General features: G+C 34.7%; 1 protein-coding gene across 1 annotated transcript in view; it reads left to right on the forward strand.

Moving 5' to 3' along the window:
* Positions 1-11,577: 11,577 nt before the first annotated feature.
* LOC143251088 (synaptophysin-like) overlaps positions 11,578-20,286 on the forward strand; it is a 55,507-nt gene continuing 46,798 nt past the window's right edge. Inside the window, exon 1 of the mRNA XM_076502450.1 lies at positions 11,578-11,838. The gene's annotated coding sequence lies outside the window, so the exon portion shown is untranslated. The remainder of the gene's footprint in view (positions 11,839-20,286) is intronic.

Here is a 20,286-nt window from a genome sequence, read left to right on the forward strand (position 1 = left end):
GTAATTAATATGTTTAGTTTACTACTGTAAGAATGTTGTGTATAGCTTGTTACCTTACTTTTAGCCTATGGTTTCTAAATAAGACACTAGTAATTAATCTATTTGGTTGACTACTGTGAGAATGTTGTGTGTAGCTTGTTACCATACTTTTAGCCGTATTGTTTCTAAATAAGACACTAGTAATTAATATGTTTAGTTTACTACTGTAAGAATGTTGTGTATAGCTTGTTACCTTACTTTTAGCCTATTGTTTCTAAATAAGACACTAGTAATTAATATGTTTAGTTTACTACTGTAAGAATGTTGTGTATAGCTTGTTACCTTACTTTTAGCCTATTGTTTCTAAATAAGACACTAGTAATTAATATGTTTAGTTTACTACTGTAAGAATGTTGTGTATAGCTTGTTACCTTACTTTTAGCCTATTGTTTCTAAATAAGACACTAGTAATTAATCTATTTGGTTGACTACTGTGAGAATGTTGTGTGTAGCTTGTTACCATACTTTTAGCCGTATTGTTTCTAAATAAGACACTAGTAATTAATATGTTTAGTTTACTACTGTAAGAATGTTGTGTATAGCTTGTTACCATACTTTTAGCCGTATTGTTTCTAAATAAGACACTAGTAATTAATATATTTAGTTTACTACTGTAAGAATGTTGTGTATAGCTTGTTACCTTACTTTTAGCTTATTGTTTCTAAATAAGACACTAGTAATTAATCTATTTGGTTGACTACTGTAAGAATGTTGTGTATAGCTTGTTACCTTACTTTTAGCCTATTGTTTCTAAATATGACACTAGTAATTAATATGTTTAGTTTAATACTGTAAGAATGTTGTGTATAGCTTGTTACCTTACTTTTAGCCTATTGTTTCTAAATAAGACACTAGTAATTAATCTATTTGGTTGACTACTGTGAGAATGTTGTGTGTAGCTTGTTACCATACTTTTAGCCGTATTGTTTCTAAATAAGACACTAGTAATTAATATGTTTAGTTTACTACTGTAAGAATGTTGTGTATAGCTTGTTACCTTACTTTTAGCCTATTGTTTCTAAATAAGACACTAGTAATTAATCTATTTGGTTGACTACTGTAAGAATGTTGTGTATAGCTTGTTACCTTACTTTTAGCCTATTGTTTCTAAATAAGACACTAGTAATTAATCTATTTGGTTGACTACTGTGAGAATGTTGTGTGTAGCTTGTTACCATACTTTTAGCCGTATTGTTTCTAAATAAGACACTAGTAATTAATATGTTTAGTTTACTACTGTAAGAATGTTGTGTATAGCTTGTTACCATACTTTTAGCCGTATTGTTTCTAAATAAGACACTAGTAATTAATATATTTAGTTTACTACTGTAAGAATGTTGTGTATAGCTTGTTACCTTACTTTTAGCTTATTGTTTCTAAATAAGACACTAGTAATTAATCTATTTGGTTGACTACTGTAAGAATGTTGTGTATAGCTTGTTACCTTACTTTTAGCCTATTGTTTCTAAATATGACACTAGTAATTAATATGTTTAGTTTAATACTGTAAGAATGTTGTGTATAGCTTGTTACCTTACTTTTAGCCTATTGTTTCTAAATAAGACACTAGTAATTAATCTATTTGGTTGACTACTGTGAGAATGTTGTGTGTAGCTTGTTACCATACTTTTAGCCGTATTGTTTCTAAATAAGACACTAGTAATTAATATGTTTAGTTTACTACTGTAAGAATGTTGTGTATAGCTTGTTACCTTACTTTTAGCCTATTGTTTCTAAATAAGACACTAGTAATTAATCTATTTGGTTGACTACTGTAAGAATGTTGTGTATAGCTTGTTACCTTACTTTTAGCCTATTGTTTCTAAATAAGACACTAGTAATTAATCTATTTGGTTGACTACTGTGAGAATGTTGTGTGTAGCTTGTTACCATACTTTTTTAGCCGTATTGTTTCTAAATAAGACACTAGTAATTAATATGTTTAGTTTACTACTGTAAGAATGTTGTGTATAGCTTGTTACCTTACTTTTAGCCTATTGTTTCTAAATAAGACACTAGTAATTAATCTATTTGGTTGACTACTGTGAGAATGTTGTGTGTAGCTTGTTACCTTACTTTTAGCTTATTGTTTCTAAATGAGACACTAGTAATTAATATATTTAGTTTACTACTGTAAGAATGTTGTGTATAGCTTGTTACCTTACTTTTAGCCTATTGTTTCTAAATAAGACACTAGTAATTAATCTATTTGGTTGACTACTGTGAGAATGTTGTGTATAGCTTGTTACCATACTTTTAGCTTATTGTTTCTAAATAAGACACTAGTAATTAATCTATTTGGTTGACTAATGTAAGAATGTTGTGTGTAGCTTGTTACCATACTTTTAGCTTATTGTTTCTAAATAAGACACTAGTAATTAATCTATTTGGTTGACTACTGTAAGAATGTTGTGTGTAGCTTGTTACCATACTTTTAGCTTATTGTTTCTAAATGAGACACTAGTAATTAATATGTTTAGTTGACTACTGTAAGAATGTTGTGTGTAGCTTGTTACCATACTTTTAGCTTATTGTTTCTAAATAAGACACTAGTAATTAATATATTTAGTTGACTACTGTGAGAATGTTGTGTGTAGCTTGTTACCTTACTTTTAGCTTATTGTTTCTAAATGAGAGTAATTAATATGTTTAGTTGACTACTGTAAGAATGTTGTGTGTAGCTTGTTACCATACTTTTAGCTTATTGTTTCTAAATAAGACACTAGTAATTAATATATTTAGTTGACTACTGTAAGAATGTTGTGTGTAGCTTGTTACCATACTTTTAGCTTATTGTTTTTAAATAAGACACTAGTAATTAATATATTTAGTTGACTAATGTAAGAATGTTGTGTGTAGCTTGTTACCATACTTTTAGCCGTATTGTTTCTAAATAAGACACTAGTAATTAATATGTTTAGTTTACTACTGTAAGAATGTTGTGTATAGCTTGTTACCTTACTTTTAGCCTATTGTTTCTGAATGAGACGCTAGTAATTAATATATTTAGTTGACTACTATAAGAATGTTGTGTGTAGCTTGTTACCTTACTTTTTAGCCTATTGTTTCTCAATGAGACACTAGTAATTAATATGTTTAGTTTACTACTGTAAGAATGTTGTGTGTAGCTTGTTACCATACTTTTAGCTTATTGTTTCTGAATGAGACGCTAGTAATTAATATATTTAGTTGAGTAATGTAAGAATGTTGTGTGTAGCTTGCTACCTTACTTTTAGCCGTATTGTTTCTGAATGAGACGCTAGTAATTAATATATTTAGTTGACTGCTGTAAGAATGTTGTGTGTAGCTTGTTACCATACTTTTAGCCGTATTGTTTCTGAATGAGACGCTAGTAATTAATATATTTAGTTGACTAATGTAAGAATGTGTGTCGCTTGCGACTGTTGTTTCTGTCAGTACTGTTTCTATATATAAATGATGTACTTTTGTTTCTTACGTGTAACGTGGTGTTTATAGTTATTTTATTTTAAAAATACAAGGCCCTAGTGGAACAAGTATCTAACATCCTCTATCTGACATGACTACTTAACTGTCTTAGCGCTTTTTAATATTAAATTATATATATACAGAAGCTATCTTATAAAGTTCAATAGTCATTCATTTTACTAAATAACATCATACATTCATCCTATTTCTGCTTCACAATGATCACTTATCAAATCTTAAACCTAGTGTTTACTGAATCACATTTAATAAATTAATGTGCGCTTTCGTGTTTTTAAAAAGGAAAGTTTTACCTTTTAATTTGTTTCAATGGTGCGTGAAGTGTGTTCCAGGAAATAAAAACATAAACTTAATTTTCTATCTGTTTTTGTTCCAAGATTTCATCCACGTGAATTTCTTATTCAGGAACGTAATGTGTGAAAACAGTTTCCATTAATTACATCTTAGGTCCTACGCAAGTTTAATTATGATATTTCAATATCATTACAGATAATAAATGTTGTCTTCTTCGGTAAACAAAATTTATGAACAAAGAAATCTGACTAAAATGGCTAACGATTACCTTTTGATGACTATATATAAGTGACCGGTTTGTTTGTTAAGATATACAAAGGCTGTTTATACTGTGCCTACCCAAGGTATCGAAACTTGATTTTTAGCGTTATAATCCTTTAGACTTGCTGCTGAGCCAATGAGGGTGAGCTATAGAACTGGTAAGAAACAGTTGTGGCACAACTGTTATTATTTTAATAATGTTTGTATATAAGTTGTTTTTCAAACTGTTGTAGCCTCTACCTTTAACCAACAAACAAATTGCATCATTCACAAACACTAAAGTATTTTCGAACAAATTGTCGTCTTAATTATTTGAAATGGAAAATTATCACAGTCTAATAACACTAGATTTCCATATAAAGTTTGAACTGATGAAGGAAACACGCTTAGTCAAGCTAGTTTTTCCATATAAAGTTTAGCCTGCTGAAGGAAACACGCTAAGTCAAGCTAGTTTTTCCATATAAAGTTTAGCCTGCTGAAGGAAACACGCTTAGTTAAACTAGTTTTTCCATATAAAGTTTAGCCTGCTGAAGGAAACACGTTTAGTTAAACTAGTTTTTCCAAATAAAGTTTAGCCTGCTGAAGGAAACACGCTTAGTCAAGCTAGTTTTTCATATAAAGTTTAGCCTGCTGAAGGAAACACGCTTAGTCAAGCTAGTTTTTCATATAAAGTTTAGCCTGCTGAAGGAAACACGCTTAGTCAAGCTAGTTTTCCATATAAAGTTTAGCCTGCTGAAGGAAACACGCTCAGTCAAACTAGTTTTTCCATATAAAGTTTAGCCTGCTGAAGGAAACACGCTTAGTCAAACTAGTTTCTCCATATAAAGTTTAGCCTGCTGAAGGAAACACGCTTAGTTAAACTAGTTTTTCCATATAAAGTTTAGCCTGCTGAAGGAAACACGTTCAGTCAAACTAGTTTTTCCAAATAAAGTTTAGCCTGCTGAAGGAAACACGCTTAGTCAAGCTAGTTTTTCATATAAAGTTTAGCCTGCTGAAGGAAACACGCTTAGTCAAGCTAGTTTTTCCATATAAAGTTTAGCCTGCTGAAGGAAACACGCTTAGTTAAACTAGTTTTTCCATATAAAGTTTAGCCTGCTGAAGGAAACACGCTTAGTCAAACTAGTTTCTCCATATAAAGTTTAGCCTGCTGAAGGAAACACGCTTAGTTAAACTAGTTTTTTCATATAAAGTTTAGCCTGCTGAAGGAAACACGCTTAGTTAAACTAGTTTTTCCATATAAAGTTTAGCCTGCTGAAGGAAACACGTTTAGTTAAACTAGTTTTTCCAAATAAAGTTTAGCCTGCTGAAGGAAACACGCTTAGTTAAACTAGTTTTTCCATATAAAGTTTAGCCTGCTGAAGGAAACACGCTTAGTCAAGCTAGTTTTTCCATATGAAGTTTAGCCTGCTGAAGGAAACACGCTCAGTCAAACTAGTTTTCCATATAAAGTTTAGTCTGCTGAAGGAAACACGCTTAGTTAAACTAGTTTTTTCATATAAAGTTTAGCCTGCTAAAGGAAACACGCTTAGTCAAACTAGTTTTTCCATATAAAGTTTAGTCTGCTGAAGGAAACACGCTTAGTTAAACTAGTTTTTCCATATAAAGATGCCATTACTGTACCAGACAACGTTGTCTTTCCAAATAAAACTTTGCTTCGTGATTCGTGCTTGTTAAAGTAGACATGCGTAATTTAATAATACTGTACTTCCACACAAAACTCCTACCCAGTGGTAATAAACTGAATAAGATTCTCTAGTGTATACTGATATTTGACTTGTGAAGTAAAATATAAAATTTATTAAAGCACATAGAAAATAAAAATAGAACTAAAGTGACAAAGTTAAGATACTAATGAAGACCTGTCGAGAAGATATACGAACTTGTATTTAACTTTTAATAACTTCCACAAAAAGGGTTAACTTTATACGTTATGTATCACATGCGTTTACAATTTAGCTGATTAACGACCAGTTGAAACGACTTGCGTATCGTATAAATAGTGTGAGCGGTATATAATGTTAGTGAGGACGCTTCGTTAGGTTTAGCACAATGTTGTGTCGTAATGTTTGATTACGTATATATATAATGTGACGTTGCAAGGGTCTTTAGAAGGTTTGTTGAATTATACATATTCAATAAGGTTCTCTCGGATGAGTTTGGCGATAATCAAAATATACAAACATTATTTTTATTGACATCATTAAACACCACTTATAAATTACCTCCTGATTTATCCTAAGGTTTAAACAGGTTTGTTTGTCTTTTGAATTTCGCGCAAAGCTACACGAGGGCTATCTGCGTTAGCCTTCCCTAATTTAGCAGTGTAAGACTAGAGGGAAGGCAGCTAGTGATCACCACCCACCGCCAACTCTTGGGCGACTTTTTTACCAACGAATAGTGGGATTGACCGTCATATTATATCGCTCCCACGGCTGAAAGGGCGAGCATGTTTGATGCGACGGGAATTCGAACTTGCGACCCTCAGATTACCTTAACCACCTGTCTGGCCGGACCAGTTTTAACAGGGTAAGTTGTAAGCCTAATAACAAAAATTCCCAGTAAATGAAATATACATGTATATCTGTAGGAACTCATATAAAAATAACTTTAAATGTTTTACGAAATGTCTTTTTTTTTGGGGGGGTGACGAAGTTTGTAAGTTTAGAAGACTGAAATTTATTGTAATTATAAAAAAATTGTCTATTGTTAGTATAAGTGATTCTGTAAAATCTTTAATGTCTGTGAATATCCGTGTGAGAGCCCAACGAAGCAAGTCGTTGAACTGTTTCTTTTTTGTGACAAGAACACCCTACAGTAACAAATAGAAACTACTTAAATAAGCTTTCATTTATTCCTTGATTTAAGGTAGCCATCCTAAGGATTTATTTAAGCACTTTTTATCTTTACAAAGTTCGCAAAGAAAACGTTATTTGTTCAAGCTATCTAATAAAGTATTGCATAGAACCCATCAACTAAACAAAATAATACAGTGGTTAAAACCCGTTATGTTTGTTTGTAATTAAGAACAGAACTATCTACCGCCAACTCCTGGGTTACTCTTTTACCAACGAATAGTGGGGTTGACTGTAACATTATAACGCCTCCACGGCTGAAAATGTGAGCATGTTTGGTGCGAGAGGGATTCGAACCCGCGGCTCTAAGATTACGAGTCGGGTGCCTTAACCACCTGGTGATGCCGAGCCCATGGTCATCTTTGTTGTCCTATTTATAAGGTATAAAAGATACGTGTGCATCCAATTGGCGCCTCTTTTCTTACTACTGTGGAAAGTTTACAGTTTTACTCATAGTTTACATGTTCATGTCCAGTTATTATACTAATAAAACAAAATTAAAATATTCTAAATTGCGTGTTAACCTTTGAATAAATATGGCGTTTTTTTTATTTTGCTTGTCCATACAAAATGTGTGTGTTTTTTTGTTATAGCAAAGCCACAGCGGGCTATCTGCTCAGCCTACCGAGGGGAATCGAACCCCTAATTTTAGCGTTGTAAATCTGGAAACATACCGCTGTACTAGCAAGGAGCTATACAAAAATGAACGAAGATTTCTGTTACAAACAGTCATTCCTAAAGATATTAACGTCATTTAAAGCGTTCTTTCATTTATAATAATAAGGTAATGTGAAAATCCCTAATTTAAAATCTTAATAATAAATAATAATAATAAATAGAACTTGAAATAAATAAGCAGTAGATTATTCGAATGTTTATCGATTAGAAAAACAAACCGGGAGCCAGAAGCTGACTCGTTATCCGAGATCTTTATATGAAACAAGAACTTGTAAAAGTAAAATACGTCTTTCATAACAAGAGTAACTTTTAATCTTTGAAACAAATGTTTCTGTACAATAATTACTATTTACTTGTTCTTCGGTGAGTCAACTGGGAGTTACGGACACACGACGCCAAATACGGGGCTCAATTTCCCGAGGTGATCACATCGAAGATAACCCATTGTGTATCTTTGCGAAAGAAAAAAAGAAAGAAGAGAACAAACAAACAAGGTATTCACTTTTTTTCACACAAAATATAGGAGGGAAAATCTCAAACGTGATTTCTTCGTTTCACAATAACAAAGATATATCCTAAAACGCTGTGTTTAAAAATTAAAAACAAAGTTTTTACACAATATGTTTCCGTGAACAAATTGGAAGTGAAAGCGAAGTGAACGTTTACTGTACGAGAATTGATTTTCCTAATTCTGTTAATCATAAAAAAAATTCTTTAACTAAAGTCGCTAGCTGGTGAATGAAGACAGTGATTGACTAAGAAGTAACGCTAACTTTTATTGGTTCCGATTTGCGAATTGTTCTGAAAGGCCTCGTGAGTGAAGTGGCGGGCTAACTTGCCATGCTTTAGCCCCACGGGACGCCACGTGTTTAATCATCTCTGAGTCAAAAGCTGACACTATCAAATAAGCGTGACAAGTGGATCAAGCTGAAAGGTGTTTCCTATGGGTAGAAGCTCACAAACTGGTTTCATTTGCTCGAGTTGGGCAAACAAAGTTGAACAGTTTGAAATTCAATGGAATCACGTGATTTCTCAGCCATGATCAGCTTTGTGAAGTAATAGGCTATAAGCGGGAATCAAACCACGTTTTCGCTGAACAGACAAATATTATATTCTTTCTACAGCTTGCCTTTTATAGAAACGTGTGGAATCATACAGAAATTATTCTCTAATGTTATTCAAAACGTTTCTGAAGAATGACAAGTTTCGCTGATGTTAATTGACCAAGTATGTGAGACATAGCTTGATCAGTTAAAGACTGTGAGACTTAGCACTTTACTTAACCAACGCTAACTGTATAACAATGTTATATTCATGTGAGGACTTTTTGTTGGTCTTTTTTAAAACATGGTGTCCGCTTGTGAGTAAACATTGAAACTATTCGCGTTGTAATGAAAAACTGAATAGCTGAGTCTCTAATAAAACGCAGAATATTCAGCTAAGCAACGTTTTTTTTTTGTCCAAAAATATCAGTAGGATTGATGCCATAACCAGTGAACTGTCACGGTGTCGACTGTTTTCGTTGCTTTTAGATATATAAAAAATAGTAATTTCTTCATAATAACTCCCCCCACCCCAGTGGCTCAGCGGTATCTTTGAAGGTCTATAGTGAAACCAACAAGGAAAAAAAAAAGTTGGTACTGGTTTAGAAAATATTCTATGGAAAAATTTATTATGATAAATGACGCATTGAAATATCGATACATTGTAATTTATATTTAGCAAACCGATTTATAAGCACCTAGTGACCTCTACCGATCTTTGCGAAAACGAAAAACAAATTGACTCAAACTCGTAAGAGTCGGACATAATTTCAAAGCCACAAACACTGTGAGAAATAACCTAGAGAAACTAAAAGAAGACACATTGATCCTCTTTTTCAACTTATTTATTGGATTCATGACGAAACAACTTCTCGAATAAACACAGGTTCTGTGATTTAAATTCCACACAAGAGTGATATAAATTTCACACAGATCATGTGAAATGAAACGGTGATGTGATCGGCTGAGTCGAAGATATTTCTTTATTACGCGAGTACTAAACGTGTCGAATAGAAACGTACAATTGCTAAACCATATTTTAAAATAAACAAAAACTAAAATATAGAAATTAAACTCTCAAAATACTACAAACAATTAAAACCACATTAACACTGAGAACGCCATGTTTTAAAGTTTTGAATATCAGGTACATCCGTTACCATCTAGGACACACTAGATTAAATCAGTCCAAACAATTCGGCACGTGTTGAACAAACATCATTATATCAATTTGTAGACCTTGTGATGTCTTATCCATACAGTTACTACAAAAGGGATTTTAGAGATTATCCCGAGAGAAATCAGTGTTACGTGAATCCCTCACGCCCTCTGTGGATCAATAACAAACACTTCACTGAGTGAAGTGGGCAGGTGGCGTGCGAGCCACAGGCATACCATCTCTAATGTTTCTCGCTTCTACGTATATGTCCATTTACTTCAACCTTCTGTACAATTCTCGTTATTACACTTTGTCAACTTCTTTCTCATCTGTATTTCTCTCTTCTATACCAGAATCCTTTGTTTCACTCTTTTAATAAATCTCCCATTGTTTCTCTTTGTCTCACACTATCGTCGTACCTTATTGTATTCATCTCTTTACATCCCTCCGTTGTAAATTCATATTAAGTTTATTAGAGCTTGTTTTTTTTAATATATCTTCAGATCTCCTCGTTCATTTCTACTAATAACAACCAGTTAAATATCTCTCAGTCCTAAACTCGTCCCATTATTATACACTACCACTTCAACACTGATCTTACTTGGTTACTGCTCTACTTTTCAAAATACCATTTATTTATCACCCGTTTTTTTTCTATGTGTTTGTTTTTAATCCTTATGTGTTATATCAATTTACTTGGTTGTTTTTGTTTTTTAAATGCTGGAACATACGATTTGGAATAATGAAGTATACTATAATTGCGTCACGATATCTTCAGAAATGCTTGAGTGAAACATAACCACTACTATAGATGACAATATAAAGTTCCGTTTACAGATTTATTCCAAACTCTGTCTCTTTTTATTATTCGTTTTTCAAGTGTAAATTTATGTAAAACAAAATGTTGAAAACTGCTACGTAGCCTGAGTTTAGCGGTCAATATTAAGAAGGTTAAAAGTCTTAACAGTAAATAGAATATTAACTGGAAAAGGGACCAGCCGTCAGATAGGTATCCAACCATTCGTCTTTTTAGTATTTTTAGTCTGGGTGACCTATCATTTGTTCATGTGAATACATAAATGGGAAACTGATTAGGTGATTTAGAGTCATTAAGGTTTTCTCATATAATTATTTTTGTTTTGTTCTAACTACAATGAATATAAAATCTTACGTTTTTTAAGTACCATAAAAATGACCTTTTGACCTGTGAGCTTCAGGGTTACCTCAGAATGCAGACTTCGTCGCCATCTTTATTTAGGTACCATTATTTTTTTTTTAAATCATAAATGTAAGTTTTATTCTTTCACGTTTAACAATGAATGCGTAAATTTTGATTTTCTGCCTACTGGGTGTCGCCACCTAGTAAGTAAAATGTGTACTACAAAATCAGTTTCAGGTTCTAAAATCATAAAAAACGTATTTGATTACTGTCGTTTTCTTTCCGAAAAATAACGAAAAAACATGTTTTCATTATTCGTATTTAATATTATTATTAATACACAACTTACTTCAAAAATGCGATTAAAATTTTAACGAACAAGAGAAATTTTATCACGAATAGTTTATTCACCAACATCAGTATTTTTGATTTGTTAATATCGTAAAAACAGACTACTGTTTAGCAGAAATTCCCTAGCTTAATAACACATCTTACTCTTGCGTTATTAGAATCCAATATAAAAAAAATATTTTATAATAAATTTATTTCGAACATGTCCTGTAGCGCCCTCTTCTTCCAGCGAATGATGAAATAAATTGTTATTAAGAGGGTTACTATTGGTTGCTTGTTTTTCATTGGATTTCTCTGAAAAGGTAGCAGCAGCAGATCGATTGAAGAATGGTAAGGTGAGATGTCGGGAGGTTCGGAAAGAACTGCATGTCCGGAAAACAAAGAAAGTCTGTTCTTGAGGTGTCGCTAATAACCTCCTTGGTTGCCTCAACGTAAACATTGCCATAAAGCTTACGTATACATTGTCTGAGCTCTTAGCGGGTTTGCTGGTCTTTCCAGAGTGCGGGAATTTATGAACAAGGAAAGACGCACAGAAAGGTGAGTTTACCATATTATTAGGTGCAATGCAGTATTGTGAAGCAGTTAAGTCGTAAAAAAATATTAGGTTGGTTCCACCCTCATTGTTGCATGTTTCTGTTAATTTTAGTAACATGTGTACAAGATTGGAACACCATTTCTTATCTCTCTCCCTATATATATATATACATACATTCTGTCTCTTATTCTCTGATAAATTTATGTTTCTGTGTTTCTTATCGACACACGTATGATTTTTTTTTTCTCACATTTCTCTGTCGTGCTCTTTACTAACACTCTGTATCTCCATCAGAGGTTACCGTGGTAAGTATGAAAGTTTACAATACTAAAACAACAACCGAGTCTCGATTCTCGTGGTGGTCCCAGTACATATAACTCATTGCGTAGCTTTTTGCTCTCTCTCTGTATTTATCCTTACATTTTACAATAATCCTACTTTCCAGCAAATGTTTCTTAAACTCATACACGTGTGAAATATCTATTTATAATTTTATCTCACATTTCACTTTATGCTTTAATTTTGGTTCTGTCTTCTTTAAGTTTATTTTATATATTTAGTTTATTTTGAAAATTCTGGTGGGAAATTTCTAAAGAGAAAGGTAAATTATTGCTGTAGATAATTTAGTTAGTTAATATTACACTGGATTACATGGTACTATGGTCTTTACATGTTACACTGGATGTACATGGTACTATGGTCTTTACATGTTACACTGGATGTACATGGTACTGTGGTCTTTACATGTTACACTGGATGTACATGATACTGTGGTCATTACATGTTACACTGGATGTACATGATGCTGTGGTCTTTACATGTTACACTGGATGTACATGATACTGTGGTCTTTACATGATACACTGGATGTACATAGTACTATGGTCTTTACATGATACACTGGATGTACATGATGCTGTGGTCTTTACATGATACACTGGATGAACATGATACTGTGGTCATTACATGTTACACTGGATGTATATGATGCTGTGGTCTTTACAAGTTACACTGGATGTACATGATACTGTGGTCTTTACATGTTACACTGGATGTACATGATACTGTGGTCTTTACATGTTACACTGGATGTACATGATACTGTGGTCATTACATGTTACACTGGATGTACATGATACTGTGGTCTTTACATGTTACACTGGATTACATGGTACTATGGTCTTTACATGTTACACTGGATGTACATGATACTGTGGTCTTTACATGTTACACTGGATGTACATGATACTGTGGTCTTTACATTTTACACTGGATGTACATGATACTGTGGTCTTTACATGATACACTGGATGTACATGGTACTATGCTCTTTACATGATACACTGGATGTACATGATGCTGTGGTCTTTACATGATACACTGGATGAACATGATACTGTGGTCATTACATGTTACACTGGATGTACATGATGCTGTGGTCTTTACATGTTACACTGGATGTACATGATACTGTGGTCTTTACATGTTACACTGGATGTACATGATACTGTGGTCTTTACATGTTACACTGGATGTACATGATACTGTGGTCTTTACATGTTACACTGGATTACATGGTACTATGGTCTTTACATGTTACACTGGATGTACATGATACTGTGGTCTTTACATGTTACACTGGATGTACATGATACTGTGGTCTTTACATGTTACACTGGATGTACATGGTACTATGGTCTTTACATGATACACTGGATGTACATGATGCTGTGGTCTTTACATGATACACTGGATGAACATGATACTGTGGTCATTACATGTTACACTGGATGTACATGATGCTGTGGTCTTTACATGTTACACTGGATGTACATGATACTGTGGTCTTTACATGTTACACTGGATGTACATGATACTGTGGTCTTTACATGTTACACTGGATGTACATGATACTGTGGGCATTACATGTTACACTGGATGTACATGATGCTGTGGTCTTTACATGTTACACTGGATGTACATGATACTGTGGTCTTTACATGTTACACTGGATGTACATGATACTGTGGTCTTTACATGTTACACTGGATGTACATGATACTGTGGTCTTTACATGTTACACTGGATGTACATGATACTGTGGTCATTACATGTTACACTGGATGTACATGATGCTGTGGTCTTTACATGTTACACTGGATGTACATGATACTGTGGTCATTACATGTTACACTGGATTACATGGTATTGTGGTCTTTACATGTTACACTGGATGTACATGATACTTTGGTCATTACATGATACACTGGATGTACATGATACTGTGGTCTTTACATGTTACATTGGATGAACATGATACTATGGTCTTTACATGTTACACTGGATGTACATGATACTGTGGTCATTACATGCTACACTGGATGCACATGATACTGTGGTCATTACATATTACACTGGATGTACATGATACTGTGGTCATTACATGTTACACTGGATGTACATGATGCTGTGGTCTTTACATGTTACACTGGATGTACATGATACTGTGGTCATTACATGTTACACTGGATTACATGGTATTGTGGTCTTTACATGTTACACTGGATGTACATGATACTTTGGTCATTACATGATACACTGGATGTACATGATACTGTGGTCATTACATGTTGCACTGGATGTACATGATGCTGTGTTCTTTACATGTTACACTGGATTACATGGTACTATGGTCTTTACATGTTACACTGGATGTACATGATACTGTGGTCTTTACATGTTACACTGGATGTACATGATACTGTGGTCTTTACATGTTACACTGGATGTACATGGTACTATGGTCTTTACATGATACACTGGATGTACATGATGCTGTGGTCTTTACATGATACACTGGATGAACATGATACTGTGGTCTTTACATGTTACACTGGATGTACATGATACTGTGGTCATTACATGTTACACTGGATGTACATGATGCTGTGGTCTTTACATGTTACACTGGATGTACATGATACTGTGGTCTTTACATGTTACACTGGATGTACATGATACTGTGGTCTTTACATGTTACACTGGATGTACATGATACTGTGGTCTTTACATGTTACACTGGATGTACATGATACTGTGGTCATTACATGTTACACTGGATGTACATGATGCTGTGGTCTTTACATGTTACACTGGATGTACATGATACTGTGGTCTTTACATGTTACACTGGATGTACATGATACTGTGGTCTTTACATGTTACACTGGATGTACATGATACTGTGGTCATTACATGTTACACTCGATGTACATGAGACTGTGGTCTTTACATGTTACACTGGATTACATGGTACTATGGTCTTTACATGTTACACTGGATGTACATGATACTGTGGTCTTTACATGTTACACTGGATGTACATGATACTGTGGTCTTTACATGTTACACTGGATGTACATGATACTGTGGTCTTTACATGATACACTGGATGTACATGGTACTATGCTCTTTACATGATACACTGGATGTACATGATGCTGTGGTCTTTACATGATACACTGGATGAACATGATACTGTGGTCATTACATGTTACACTGGATGTACATGATGCTGTGGTCTTTACATGTTACACTGGATGTACATGATACTGTGGTCTTTACATGTTACACTGGATGTACATGATACTGTGGTCTTTACATGTTACACTGGATGTACATGATACTGTGGTCTTTACATGTTACACTGGATGTACATGGTACTATGGTCTTTACATGATACACTGGATGTACATGATGCTGTGGTCTTTACATGATACACTGGATGAACATGATACTGTGGTCATTACATGTTACACTGGATGTACATGATGCTGTGGTCTTTACATGTTACACTGGATGTACATGATACTGTGGTCTTTACATGTTACACTGGATGTACATGATACTGTAGTCTTTACATGTTACACTGGATGTACATGATACTGTGGTCTTTACATGTTACACTGGATGTACATGGTACTATGGTCTTTACATGATACACTGGATGTACATGATGCTGTGGTCTTTACATGATACACTGGATGAACATGATACTGTGGTCATTACATGTTACACTGGATGTACATGATGCTGTGGTCTTTACATGTTACACTGGATGTACATGATACTGTGGTCTTTACATGTTACACTGGATGTACATGATACTGTGGTCTTTACATGTTACACTGGATGTACATGATACTGTGGTCATTACATGTTACACTGGATGTACATGATGCTGTGGTCTTTACATGTTACACTGGATGTACATGATACTGTGGTCTTTACATGTTACACTGGATGTACATGATACTGTGGTCTTTACATGTTACACTGGATGTACATGATACTGTGGTCTTTACATGTTACACTGGATGTACATGATACTGTGGTCATTACATGTTACACTGGATGTACATGATGCTGTGGTCTTTACATGTTACACTGGATGTACATGATACTGTGGTCATTACATGTTACACTGGATTACACGGTATTGTGGTCTTTACATGTTACACTGGATGTACATGATACTTTGGTCATTACATGATACACTGGATGTACATGATACTGTGGTCTTTACATGTTACATTGGATGAACATGATACTGTGGTCTTTACATGTTACACTGGATGAACATGATACTATGGTCTTTACATGTTACACTGGATGTACATGATACTGTGGTCATTACATGCTACACTGGATGCACATGATACTGTGGTCATTACATATTACACTGGATGTACATGATACTGTGGTCATTACATGTTACACTGGATGTACATGATGCTGTGGTCTTTACATGTTACACTGGATGTACATGATACTGTGGTCATTACATGTTACACTGGATTACATGGTATTGTGGTCTTTACAAGTTACACTGGATGTACATGATACTTTGGTCATTACATGATACACTGGATGTACATGATACTGTGGTCTTTACATGTTACATTGGATGAACATGATACTGTGGTCTTTACATGTTACACTGGATGAACATGATACTATGGTCTTTACATGTTACACTGGATGTACATGATACTGTGGTCATTACATGTTACACTGGATGTACATGATGCTGTGGTCTTTACATGTTACACTGGATGTACATGATACTGTGGTCTTTACATGTTACACTGGATGTACATGATACTGTGGTCTTTACATGTTACACTGGATGTACATGATACTGTGGTCTTTACATGTTACACTGGATGTACATGATACTGTGGTCTTTACATGTTACACTGGATGTACATGGTACTATGGTCTTTACATGATACACTGGATGTACATGATGCTGTGGTCTTTACATGATACACTGGATGAACATGATACTGTGGTCATTACATGTTACACTGGATGTACATGATACTGTGGTCTTTACATGTTACACTGGATGTACATGATACTGTGGTCTTTACATGATACACTGGATGTACATGGTACTATGCTCTTTACATGATACACTGGATGTACATGATGCTGTGGTCTTTACATGATACACTGGATGAACATGATACTGTGGTCATTACATGTTACACTGGATGTACATGATGCTGTGGTCTTTACATGTTACACTGGATGTACATGATACTGTGGTCTTTACATGTTACACTGGATGTACATGATACTGTGGTCTTTACATGATACACTGGATGTACATGGTACTATGCTCTTTACATGATACACTGGATGTACATGATGCTGTGGTCTTTACATGATACACTGGATGTACATGATGCTGTGGTCTTTACATGTTACACTGGATGTACATGATACTGTGGTCTTTACATGTTACACTGGATGTACATGATACTGTGGTCTTTACATGTTACACTGGATGTACATGATACTGTGGTCTTTACATGTTACACTGGATGTACATGGTACTATGGTCTTTACATGATACACTGGATGTACATGATGCTGTGGTCTTTACATGATACACTGGATGAACATGATACTGTGGTCATTACATGTTACACTGGATGTACATGATGCTGTGGTCTTTACATGTTACACTGGATGTACATGATACTGTGGTCTTTACATGTTACACTGGATGTACATGATACTGTGGTCTTTACATGTTACACTGGATGTACATGATACTGTGGTCTTTACATGTTACACTGGATGTACATGGTACTATGGTCTTTACATGATACACTGGATGTACATGATGCTGTGGTCTTTACATGATACACTGGATGAACATGATACTGTGGTCATTACATGTTACACTGGATGTACATGATGCTGTGGTCTTTACATGTTACACTGGATGTACATGATACTGTGGTCTTTACATGTTACACTGGATGTACATGATACTGTGGTCTTTACATGTTACACTGGATGTACATGATACTGTGGTCATTACATGTTACACTGGATGTACATGATGCTGTGGTCTTTACATGTTACACTGGATGTACATGATACTGTGGTCTTTACATGTTACACTGGATGTACATGATACTGTGGTCTTTACATGTTACACTGGATGTACATGATACTGTGGTCTTTACATGTTACACTGGATGTACATGATACTGTGGTCATTACATGTTACACTGGATGTACATGATGCTGTGGTCTTTACATGTTACACTGGATGTACATGATACTGTGGTCATTACATGTTACACTGGATTACATGGTATTGTGGTCTTTACATGTTACACTGGATGTACATGATACTTTGGTCATTACATGATACACTGGATGTACATGATACTGTGGTCTTTACATGTTACATTGGATGAACATGATACTGTGGTCTTTACATGTTACACTGGATGAACATGATACTATGGTCTTTACATGTTACACTGGATGTACATGATACTGTGGTCATTACATGCTACACTGGATGCACATGATACTGTGGTCATTACATATTACACTGGATGTACATGATACTGTGGTCATTACATGTTACACTGGATGTACATGATGCTGTGGTCTTTACATGTTACACTGGATGTACATGATACTGTGGTCATTACATGTTACACTGGATTACATGGTATTGTGGTCTTTACAAGTTACACTGGATGTACATGATACTTTGGTCATTACATGATACACTGGATGTACATGATACTGTGGTCTTTACATGTTACATTGGATGAACATGATACTGTGGTCTTTACATGTTACACTGGATGAACATGATACTATGGTCTTTACATGTTACACTGGATGTACATGATACTGTGGTCATTACATGTTACACTGGATGTACATGATGCTGTGGTCTTTACATGTTACACTGGATGTACATGATACTGTGGTCTTTACATGTTACACTGGATGTACATGATACTGTGGTCTTTACATGTTACACTGGATGTACATGATACTGTGGTCTTTACATGTTACACTGGATTACATGGTACTATGGTCTTTACATGTTACACTGGATGTACATGATACTGTGGTCTTTACATGTTACACTGGATGTACATGATACTGTGGTCTTTACATGTTACACTGGATGTACATGGTACTATGGTCTTTACATGATACACTGGATGTACATGATGCTGTGGTCTTTACATGATACACTGGATGAACATGATACTGTGGTCATTACATGTTACACTGGATGTACATGATACTGTGGTCTTTACATGTTACACTGGATGTACATGATACTGTGGTCTTTACATGATACACTGGATGTACATGGTACTATGCTCTTTACATGTTACACTGGATGTACATGATACTGTGGTCTTTACATGTTACACTGGATGTACATGATACTGTGGTCTTTACATGTTACACTGGATGTACATGATACTGTGGTCTTTACATGTTACACTGGATGTACATGGTACTATGGTCTTTACATGATACACTGGATGTACATGATGCTGTGGTCTTTACATGATACACTGGATGAACATGATACTGTGGTCATTACACGTTACACTGGATGTACATGATGCTGTGGTCTTTACATGTTACACTGGATGTACATGATACTGTGGTCTTTACATGTTACACTGGATGTACATGATACTGTGGTCTTTACATGTTACACTGGATGTACATGATACTGTGGTCTTTACATGTTACACTGGATGTACATGGTACTATGGTCTTTACATGATACACTGGATGTACATGATGCTGTGGTCTTTACATGATACACTGGATGAACATGATACTGTGGTCATTACATGTTACACTGGATGTACATGATGCTGTGGTCTTTACATGTTACACTGGATGTACATGATACTGTGGTCTTTACATGTTACACTGGATGTACATGATACTGTGGTCTTTACATGTTACACTGGATGTACATGATACTGTGGTCATTACATGTTACACTGGATGTACATGATGCTGTGGTCTTTACATGTTACACTGGATGTACATGATACTGTGGTCTTTACATGTTACACTGGATGTACATG

Source organism: Tachypleus tridentatus, chromosome 5 (assembly GCF_004210375.1).
Source record: "Tachypleus tridentatus isolate NWPU-2018 chromosome 5, ASM421037v1, whole genome shotgun sequence".
NCBI classification, from domain to species: domain Eukaryota; kingdom Metazoa; phylum Arthropoda; class Merostomata; order Xiphosura; family Limulidae; genus Tachypleus; species Tachypleus tridentatus.